This window comes from Dermacentor andersoni, chromosome 10 (genome assembly GCF_023375885.2).
Source record: "Dermacentor andersoni chromosome 10, qqDerAnde1_hic_scaffold, whole genome shotgun sequence".
Taxonomy (NCBI): Eukaryota; Metazoa; Arthropoda; class Arachnida; order Ixodida; family Ixodidae; genus Dermacentor; species Dermacentor andersoni.
The window spans coordinates 13,174,431-13,182,851 of NC_092823.1; the positions used below are offsets into that span (position 1 = coordinate 13,174,431).

The 8,421-nt window shown below is 58.2% G+C and overlaps 1 non-coding gene across 1 annotated transcript; it reads right to left on the minus strand.

Moving 5' to 3' along the window:
* Window positions 1–1,420: 1,420 nt before the first annotated feature.
* On the minus strand, window positions 1,421–3,235 carry LOC126521181 (small subunit ribosomal RNA). Its single transcript, XR_007597194.1, has one exon. It is a non-coding gene; the product is annotated as a small subunit ribosomal RNA (ribosomal RNA).
* Between the last annotated feature and the right edge of the window lie 5,186 nt (window positions 3,236–8,421).

Here is an 8,421-nt window from a genome sequence, read left to right on the forward strand (position 1 = left end):
ACTCCACTCCTGCTACTCGCGCGTGTGTTTTGCGCCCACGCCTTCCTCGCTTGCCCTCGAGGTAGCTTATGCCGTTTGCGCGCACTCGAAGCCGGTTTTACCTGCCATCCAACCACCGGACCCGTGTGTCTCGTGTGCACGTTCACATCGCTCCACTAAAAATTGCAAAGAGCGACAGAGCCATGATTAGGGCTAAGCCGCTGTGGAGTCTTTAACGGCTACACGGCCACGGGCAGGGCTTCACCCCCATCGACGTGCTTCGCTTCAGTCAGCAGTAGGTTCATAGAAGGGCCTCAAACACACACACACTTTCGCATCGGCAGATCGCCGCAGCATAACCGCTGTTGATCCAACAGCCTACTTGAGACGAAAGACAAGAGCCCGGCGCGCGTACTCGCGCAGCTCTCCAAAACCACTCGGCCAGTGCCAGGGACGGCTCCCTGCGCCGGCGCCACAACAAGTCTACTTGAGGCGGAAGACGAAGCCAGCAAGGGCCTGGCCGCAAGTGCGTTCGAATCCGGGACTACAGTCCCTCGTCTGTCCGTACTTCCTCTTTCGACGTGCGGCGCCTTCCCAAAGCGCACAAGTCCGCTAACCGCAGAACGCTTCCGACGTAGCAAAGCCGCGTTTCCTTCGGTACTTCGCAGCAACGCCGCCTTTCCCTCGGCGGCGGGCGAATAGCCTGCAGACGTCGTCGCATTAAACCGCGATCTCGACACCTCGCGCGTCACGAGCAGGAGCCGACCGGCAGCCTCCGGCCCTTTCGGACTCGGTGGCATTTGCCGCGGAGGACGGGAGAGCACTTTAGGCCACGGTTCCTTCCGTACTTGGCAGCCGCACCCTCATACCGACAGTTCCATGACCGACCGAGCGCCACACCGTTCCTTTAGTACTTGGGCGGCAACAAAGTCGGGTCGTTACTCCATACTCGCCGCAGGAAGCGACCGGCAGCCGCCAGACTTTTCAGACTCGGCAGCGTTTGCCGCGGAGGACGGGAGAGCGCTCGCACCACGGTTCCGTGTGTGTACTAAGCGGCAGCGGCATTAGCTCTCGACCGTCAGTTCCTTGACCGACCGCACGCTTCGCCGTTCCCCTCGTACTGGGCAAAGCAGCAGGTCGGGTCGTCTTACTCCCATTCCGCGCAAGAGCGCCAAAGCGGACAGAAAGCCCACCCAGTGTGCGTTACGCCGTTTCTACCCGCGGGCGCGGCCAAGCCAACCGTCCAAGGTTGCAGCCGGCGTCCACTGGGCGCAACAAATTTGGCACGGGGCGCCCCTCAAAATTCAGGCAGTCCCCGGCATGTTCGGGTATAGCCGTCCCCGCGTCCAAGCGGGGCCAGCGGCGGAAAGCGTCGGGCGCAGCGAGCTGCTTCACCCACACGGGGTAGAAACAATGGCGCTCGCCACCCTTCACAATCCGGTAATGATCCTTCCGCAGGTTCACCTACGGAAACCTTGTTACGACTTTTACTTCCTCTAAATGATCAAGTTTGGTCATCTTTCCAACAGACCGGCGCAACCGAAAGGCCGCGCCGGACATCGGTCCGAAGACCTCACTAAATCATTCAATCGGTAGTAGCGACGGGCGGTGTGTACAAAGGGCAGGGACGTAATCAACGCGAGCTTATGACTCGCGCTTACTGGGAATTCCTCGTTCAAGGGGAACAATTGCAAGCCCCTATCCCAATCACGAAAGAAGTTCCACGGGTTACCCAGTCTTTTCAGACAGGGATAAAGACACGCTGCTTCCTTCAGTGTAGCGCGCGTGCGGCCCCGGACATCTAAGGGCATCACAGACCTGTTATTGCTCTGTTTCGTGCGGCTAGGAGCCGCTTGTCCCTCTAAGAAGGTTGTAAGGTGCTGGGAACCCCGCACCTATTTAATAGGCTAGAGTCTCGTTCGTTATCGGAATTAACCAGACAAATCGCTCCACCAACTAAGAACGGCCATGCACCACCATCCACCGAATCAAGAAAGAGCTCTCAATCTGTCAATCCTCCCAGTGTCCGGGCCGGGTAAGTTTTCCCGTGTTGAGTCAAATTAAGCCGCAGGCTCCACTCCTGGTGGTGCCCTTCCGTCAATTCCTTTAAGTTTCAGCTTTGCAACCATACTTCCCCCGGAACCCAAACACTTTGGTTTCCCGGAAGCTGCCCGCCGAGTCATTTGAGTAACTCAGGCGGATCGCTGGTTGCCATCGTTTATGGTCAGAACTAGGGCGGTATCTGATCGCCTTCGAACCTCTGACTTTCGTTCTTGATCAAAGAAAACATTCTTGGCAAATGCTTTCGCAGTAGTTCGTCTTGCGACGGTCCAAGAATTTCACCTCTAGCGCCGCAATACGAATGCCCCCGTCTGTCCCTCTTAATCATTACCTCGTATTCCAAAAACCAACAGAACAGAAACGAGGTCTTGTTCTATTATTCCATGCAAGTTTATTCAGGCGACTCGCCTGCGTTGAGCACTCTAATTTTTTCAAAGTAAAAGCACCGGCCTTCTCGAGGCACACAATGAAGTGCACCAAGAAAGGACCGGCATGATGTTCAGTCCGAGCCGTCGCATCGGGTAGATGCACTACTCGTCTGGAACTGAGATCCAACTACGAGCTTTTTAACCGCAGCAGCTTTAGTATACGCTATTGGAGCTGGAATTACCGCGGCTGCTGGCACCAGACTTGCCCTCCAATTGATCCTCGTTAAAGGATTTAGAGTGTACTCATTTCAATTACGGGGCCTCAAAAGAGTCCCGTATTGTTATTTTTCGTCACTACCTCCCCGTGCCGGGAGTGGGTAATTTGCGCGCCTGCTGCCTTCCTTGGATGTGGTAGCCGTTTCTCAGGCTCCCTCTCCGGAATCGAACCCTGATTCTCCGTTACCCGTAACAACCATGGTAAGCAAGTAACCTACCATCGAAAGTTGATAAGGCAGACACTTGAAAGAAACGTCGCCGGCTCGTGGCCATGCGATCAGCACAAAGTTATCCAGAGTCACCACACAATACGGGCCGAAACCCGATCGATCTTGGTCTAATAAAAGCACCCGTCGCCCAAAGGGCTTCAGGCTCACTGCATGTATTAGCTCTAGAATTGCCACAGTTATCCAAGTAGGAAGAAACGATCTAAGGAACCATAACTGATTTAATGAGCCATTCGCGGTTTCGCCTTATTTCGGCATGTACTTAGACATGCATGGCTTAATCTTTGAGACAAGCATATGATTACTGGCAGGATCAACCAGGTAATCGTTCAACTGCGCGTCCAGCCTTTCAAGCAGGCCGGACGCCGTTTTTGCGATGCCGAGGCCACCTTCAGGCGCCCCAACACGCTTCGTTCTCGCAAAGGGTAGCACTTTGCACAGTCCGAGACGACGGCGTTCGAGCTCGCAACGGCGCCCTCCCCGCAGGGCCGGGTATCGCCACGCGGCAAGAAGCACGCAACATTCTCGATAGACCGGTTGTGTCGACTCGATCGCGGCTTGCGGTTTCTCTCGAGCCCGCAGCACTGGTGGACCGACCGACACTTGCAACGTAGCCGAGACGGCAAAGCCGCTAGGCGACGGGTCACGCCCGCGCCTTCGGCGCTTTCGTATTTGATTCGTCCGAGGACGATGCGGAACACACTTCGATATCGTGGAAAAAGCGTCGTCCGACAACCAGCCCCTAACGCATCAAGCGGATGAGGCTGCAGACGTCAGCTGTGGGATCCACGGGAGCGATACCGGGGACACGCTTGACGGGCACGAAGCCCGCCGCATATCAAACACCCAGGTCGCTTTGGGGGCGACTGCTCTCTGGGACCCCCATATAATAGCAGCGATAAGTACCCAGACCTCCATGGGGCCGTACTCGTGCCACTTTCGACGAGCGTTTGGCGAAAATCGTGCCGCCTCGTAACGCCGCGAGCAAGATTGAAAGCTTACGTCGGCAGCACAATGCCGAAGTCGTGAAAGCGCAGCGCGTCCACCGAATGCGCGAACGGCAATTTCTCGCCAATGGCCAGTACGGTTTCCTGCACAATTGCCTGTCTGTCGCCCTACGGGGCCCCCGGCCGATCGATTCGAGGCACGCTAGCACGGCCCCTTCGCCATTTCCGAGCACGAGTGCGAACAGTGCGGGCGGCGTGCTCGACGCCCCGGCTGACGTCGTTTCGGACTTTGTCTCTTCGCGTGCTCGCGGCAACGCCGCGGCCAACGACGACGTCTGCGCGGTTCTTTGCCGGTTCCCGGCGTGCTACAGTGCAGCCCTCTGCAGGGTGACACCGGCTCCGTCGTGGCCGTGCGGCGGCTTGTACGCAAAAGTTGCGTCAAAGGCGTCGCGCTCGCGCCGCCCCGGCACACGCGGTTTCGGACTTTGTCTCTTCCAGCGCTCGCGTAGTCGTGGGCACGATTGTCGACGTCGCAACGGTGCGCGGACACCGCCACGAGCACGCGCAAGACGAAAATCGCACTACGGTACAATGTCGGCCGGGGCCGTACGGCCCCTTACAGTAGCAGCGATAAGTGCCCAGACCTCCATGGGGCCGTACTCGTGCGACGCGGCGGCGTACTGCGCCGAGCCGAGCGCCAATATTTGGCTTTTGCAGGGCGGATTCGAGCTCTGGCGATCGCCGCGGTACCGCCGCTCACCGATTCAAGGCACGCTAGCGCGGCCCCTTCGCCATTTCCGAGCACGCGTGCGAACAGTGCGGGCGGCGTGCTCGACGCCCCGGCTGACGTCGTTTCGGACTTTGTCTCTTCGCGTGCTCGCGGCAACGCCGCGGCCAACGACGACGTCTGCGCGGTTCTTTGCCGGTTCCCGGCGTGCTACAGTGCAGCCCTCTGCAGGGTGACACCGGCTCCGTCGTGGCCGTGCGGCGGCTTGTACGCAAAAGTTGCGTCAAAGGCGTCGCGCTCGCGCCGCCCCGGCACACGCGGTTTCGGACTTTGTCTCTTCCAGCGCTCGCGTAGTCGTGGGCACGATTGTCGACGTCGCAACGGTGCGCGGACACCGCCACGAGCACGCGCAAGACGAAAATCGCACTACGGTACAATGTCGGCCGGGGCCGTACGGCCCCTTACAGTAGCAGCGATAAGTGCCCAGACCTCCATGGGGCCGTACTCGTGCGACGCGGCGGCGTACTGCGCCGAGCCGAGCGCCAATATTTGGCTTTTGCAGGGCGGATTCGAGCTCTGGCGATCGCCGCGGTACCGCCGCTCACCGATTCAAGGCACGCTAGCGCGGCCCCTTCGCCATTTCCGAGCACGCGTGCGAACAGTGCGGGCGGCGTGCTCGACGCCCCGGCTGACGTCGTTTCGGACTTTGTCTCTTCGCGTGCTCGCGGCAACGCCGCGGCCAACGACGACGTCTGCGCGGTTCTTTGCCGGTTCCCGGCGTGCTATAGTGCAGCCCTCTGCAGGGCGACACCGGCTCCGTCGTGTCCGTGCGGCGGCTTGTACGCAAAAGTTGCGTCAAAGGCGTCGCGCTCGCGCCGCCCCGGCACACGCGGTTTCGGACTTTGTCTCTTCCAGCGCTCGCAACCATGTCGGGGCCGACGCCGACGACAGCGTGGTGTTTCAACGATTGCCGGCGTGACACAATGCAGCTGCGTGCGGGATGCCAGCGATTCCGTCGTGTCCGTGCGGCGGCTTGTACGCAAAAGTTGCGTCAAAGGCGTCGCGCTCGCGCCGCCCCGGCACACGCGGTTTCGGACTTTGTCTCTTCCAGCGCTCGCGTAGTCGTGGGCACGATTGTCGACGTCGGAACGGTGCGCGGACACCGCCACGAGCACGCGCAAGACGAAAATCGCACTACGGTACAATGTCGGCCGGGGCCGTACGGCCCCTTACAGTAGCAGCGATAAGTGCCCAGACCTCCATGGGGCCGTACTCGTGCGACGCGGCGGCGTACTGCGCCGAGCCGAGCGCCAATATTTGGCTTTTGCAGGGCGGATTCGAGCTCTGGCTATCGCCGCGGTACCGCCGCTCACCGATTCAAGGCACGCTAGCGCGGCCCCTTCGCCATTTCCGAGCACGCGTGCGAACAGTGCGGGCGGCGTGCTCGACGCCCCGGCTGACGTCGTTTCGGACTTTGTCTCTTCGCGTGCTCGCGGCAACGCCGCGGCCAACGACGACGTCTGCGCGGTTCTTTGCCGGTTCCCGGCGTGCTATAGTGCAGCCCTCTGCAGGGCGACACCGGCTCCGTCGTGTCCGTGCGGCGGCTTGTACGCAAAAGTTGCGTCAAAGGCGTCGCGCTCGCGCCGCCCCGGCACACGCGGTTTCGGACTTTGTCTCTTCCAGCGCTCGCGTAGTCGTGGGCACGATTGTCGACGTCGGAACGGTGCGCGGACTACGCCACGAGCACGCGCAAGCCGAAAATCGCACTACGGTACAATGTCGGCCGGGGCCGTACGGCCCCTTACAGTAGCAGCGATAAGTGCCCAGACCTCCATGGGGCCGTACTCGTGCGACGCGGCGGCGTACTGCGCCGAGCCGAGCGCCAATATTTGGCTTTTGCAGGGCGGATTCGAGCTCTGGCGATCGCCGCGGTACCGCCGCTCACCGATTCAAGGCACGCTAGCGCGGCCCCTTCGCCATTTCCGAGCACGCGTGCGAACAGTGCGGGCGGCGTGCTCGACGCCCCGGCTGACGTCCTTTCGGACTTTGTCTCTTCGCGTGCTCGCGGCAACGCCGCGGCCAACGACGACGTCTGCGCGGTTCTTTGCCGGTTCCCGGCGTGCTATAGTGCAGCCCTCTGCAGGGTGACACCGGCTCCGTCGTGTCCGTGCGGCGGCTTGTACGCAAAAGTTGCGTCAAAGGCGTCGCGCTCGCGCCGCCCCGGCACACGCGGTTTCGGACTTTGTCTCTTCCAGCGCTCGCAACCATGTCGGGGCCGACGCCGACGACTGCGTGGTGTTTCAACGATTGCCGGCGTGACACAATGCAGCTGCGTGCGGGATGCCAGCGATTCCGTCGTGGCGGTGCGGCGGCTTGTACGCAAAAGTTGCGTCAAAGGCGTCGCGCTCGCACCGCCCCGGCACACGTGGTTTCGGACTTTGTCTCTTCGAGCGCTCGCAGCGATGTCGAGGCGATCGCTTACGTCTGCACGGTTTGCGGTGTGCTACAATGCAGCAGTCTGCCGCACTACACCTCTTGGTTGCCGAGGCCAGCACGGCAATTTACTGAAGCGAGCGCATTGCGCCCAGGCGGCAGCGGACTTTGTTGCTTCGGGAGTGCTCTTGCTGTAAAATTTGAACGGCTGCAGCTGCGCGAAGCAAGTGTACCTATTTTCACTCTCTCTCTGTCTGCCTTTGAGGCGACTGTAATTTCACTTTAAACGCAACTGGAGGCGGGAGCAACCTGATGAGAGTAGGTGGACTTCGGTACATGTAATTTAGAAATTGCTTTCAAGCTTTGAGGACATACACCTTCGCGCCATCTGCTTTCCCCGTCTCTTTGGCACTTTATAGTATGTGCTGCATGCTCTGCATTCCAAAGAAACACGCCTGTCTCTCTCCCTCTCTCACGTTCTTCTTCTTTTTGTAGCTGCTGTTGTAGAAGATGCTATGCTCTTTAATCGCTGTAACATAGAGTGCTTGCACAAGCCAACAACTTTTGCGTGTTTTTTTTTTTTCTCTTCCCAAGACGTTTCTGCCATTATTCACTAACTCTCGTTCTTAGTATGCAATGGAGCGTTAGCTCGCGCCATCTACCTTTCTTTCTGTATTGCAAAGTCCGCAGGTTTTCCTAGTTCCGTACACAGATGGCGCCAATGCGTTTTGGCGCCAGGTTCGAACGACCTCGCTCTACTCGTGTTTGGCATTTGAATGTTTCAAAGGGGTTTGCGACAGGGGGTGGTTCTTGTGCAAGGCTGAGCTTTCCAGCTGCGTTTAAGCTATGCTAGCATGTGTGCGTATATATATATATATATATATATATATATATATATATATATATAAATACACAAACACACACACACACACATGCATATATACATACACACACACGGTAATGGTAAAGATGATGAGGTAGCACTTTTTTTTTTTTTTACAATGCCTGTGTTTCAGATGGCGATCTTTCTCCCCTCTATGTTTCCGGTTGGAAGGAGTGTGCAGCGTTTTCTATATTTATTTTGTCATTCACTTCTATGTTGCTCGTCTTCGTACATGGGGCATGCTACCTAATTCTACCGGTCGATTCGACACGTTGCGATCCGTCCCGGCCTGTGCCGTATCAAAATTTTCAGTGGGCCTTGCGGTAAATAAAAAGAAATGAAGGAAATGCGCGTAGTATATTACAATTGCACACGGGCTTGAAACGAAGCCCTCAAGGAAGGTCACCTTGAGCGGTCGCATTCAGACGGAAGTAAGCATTCCCCTGGCGCGTTTTTTTTCCGCTCGCCTGTTCCGTTTTCTACGAGGTTGCCTTGGTTGGTTTCGCGTTACAAGCAAGCT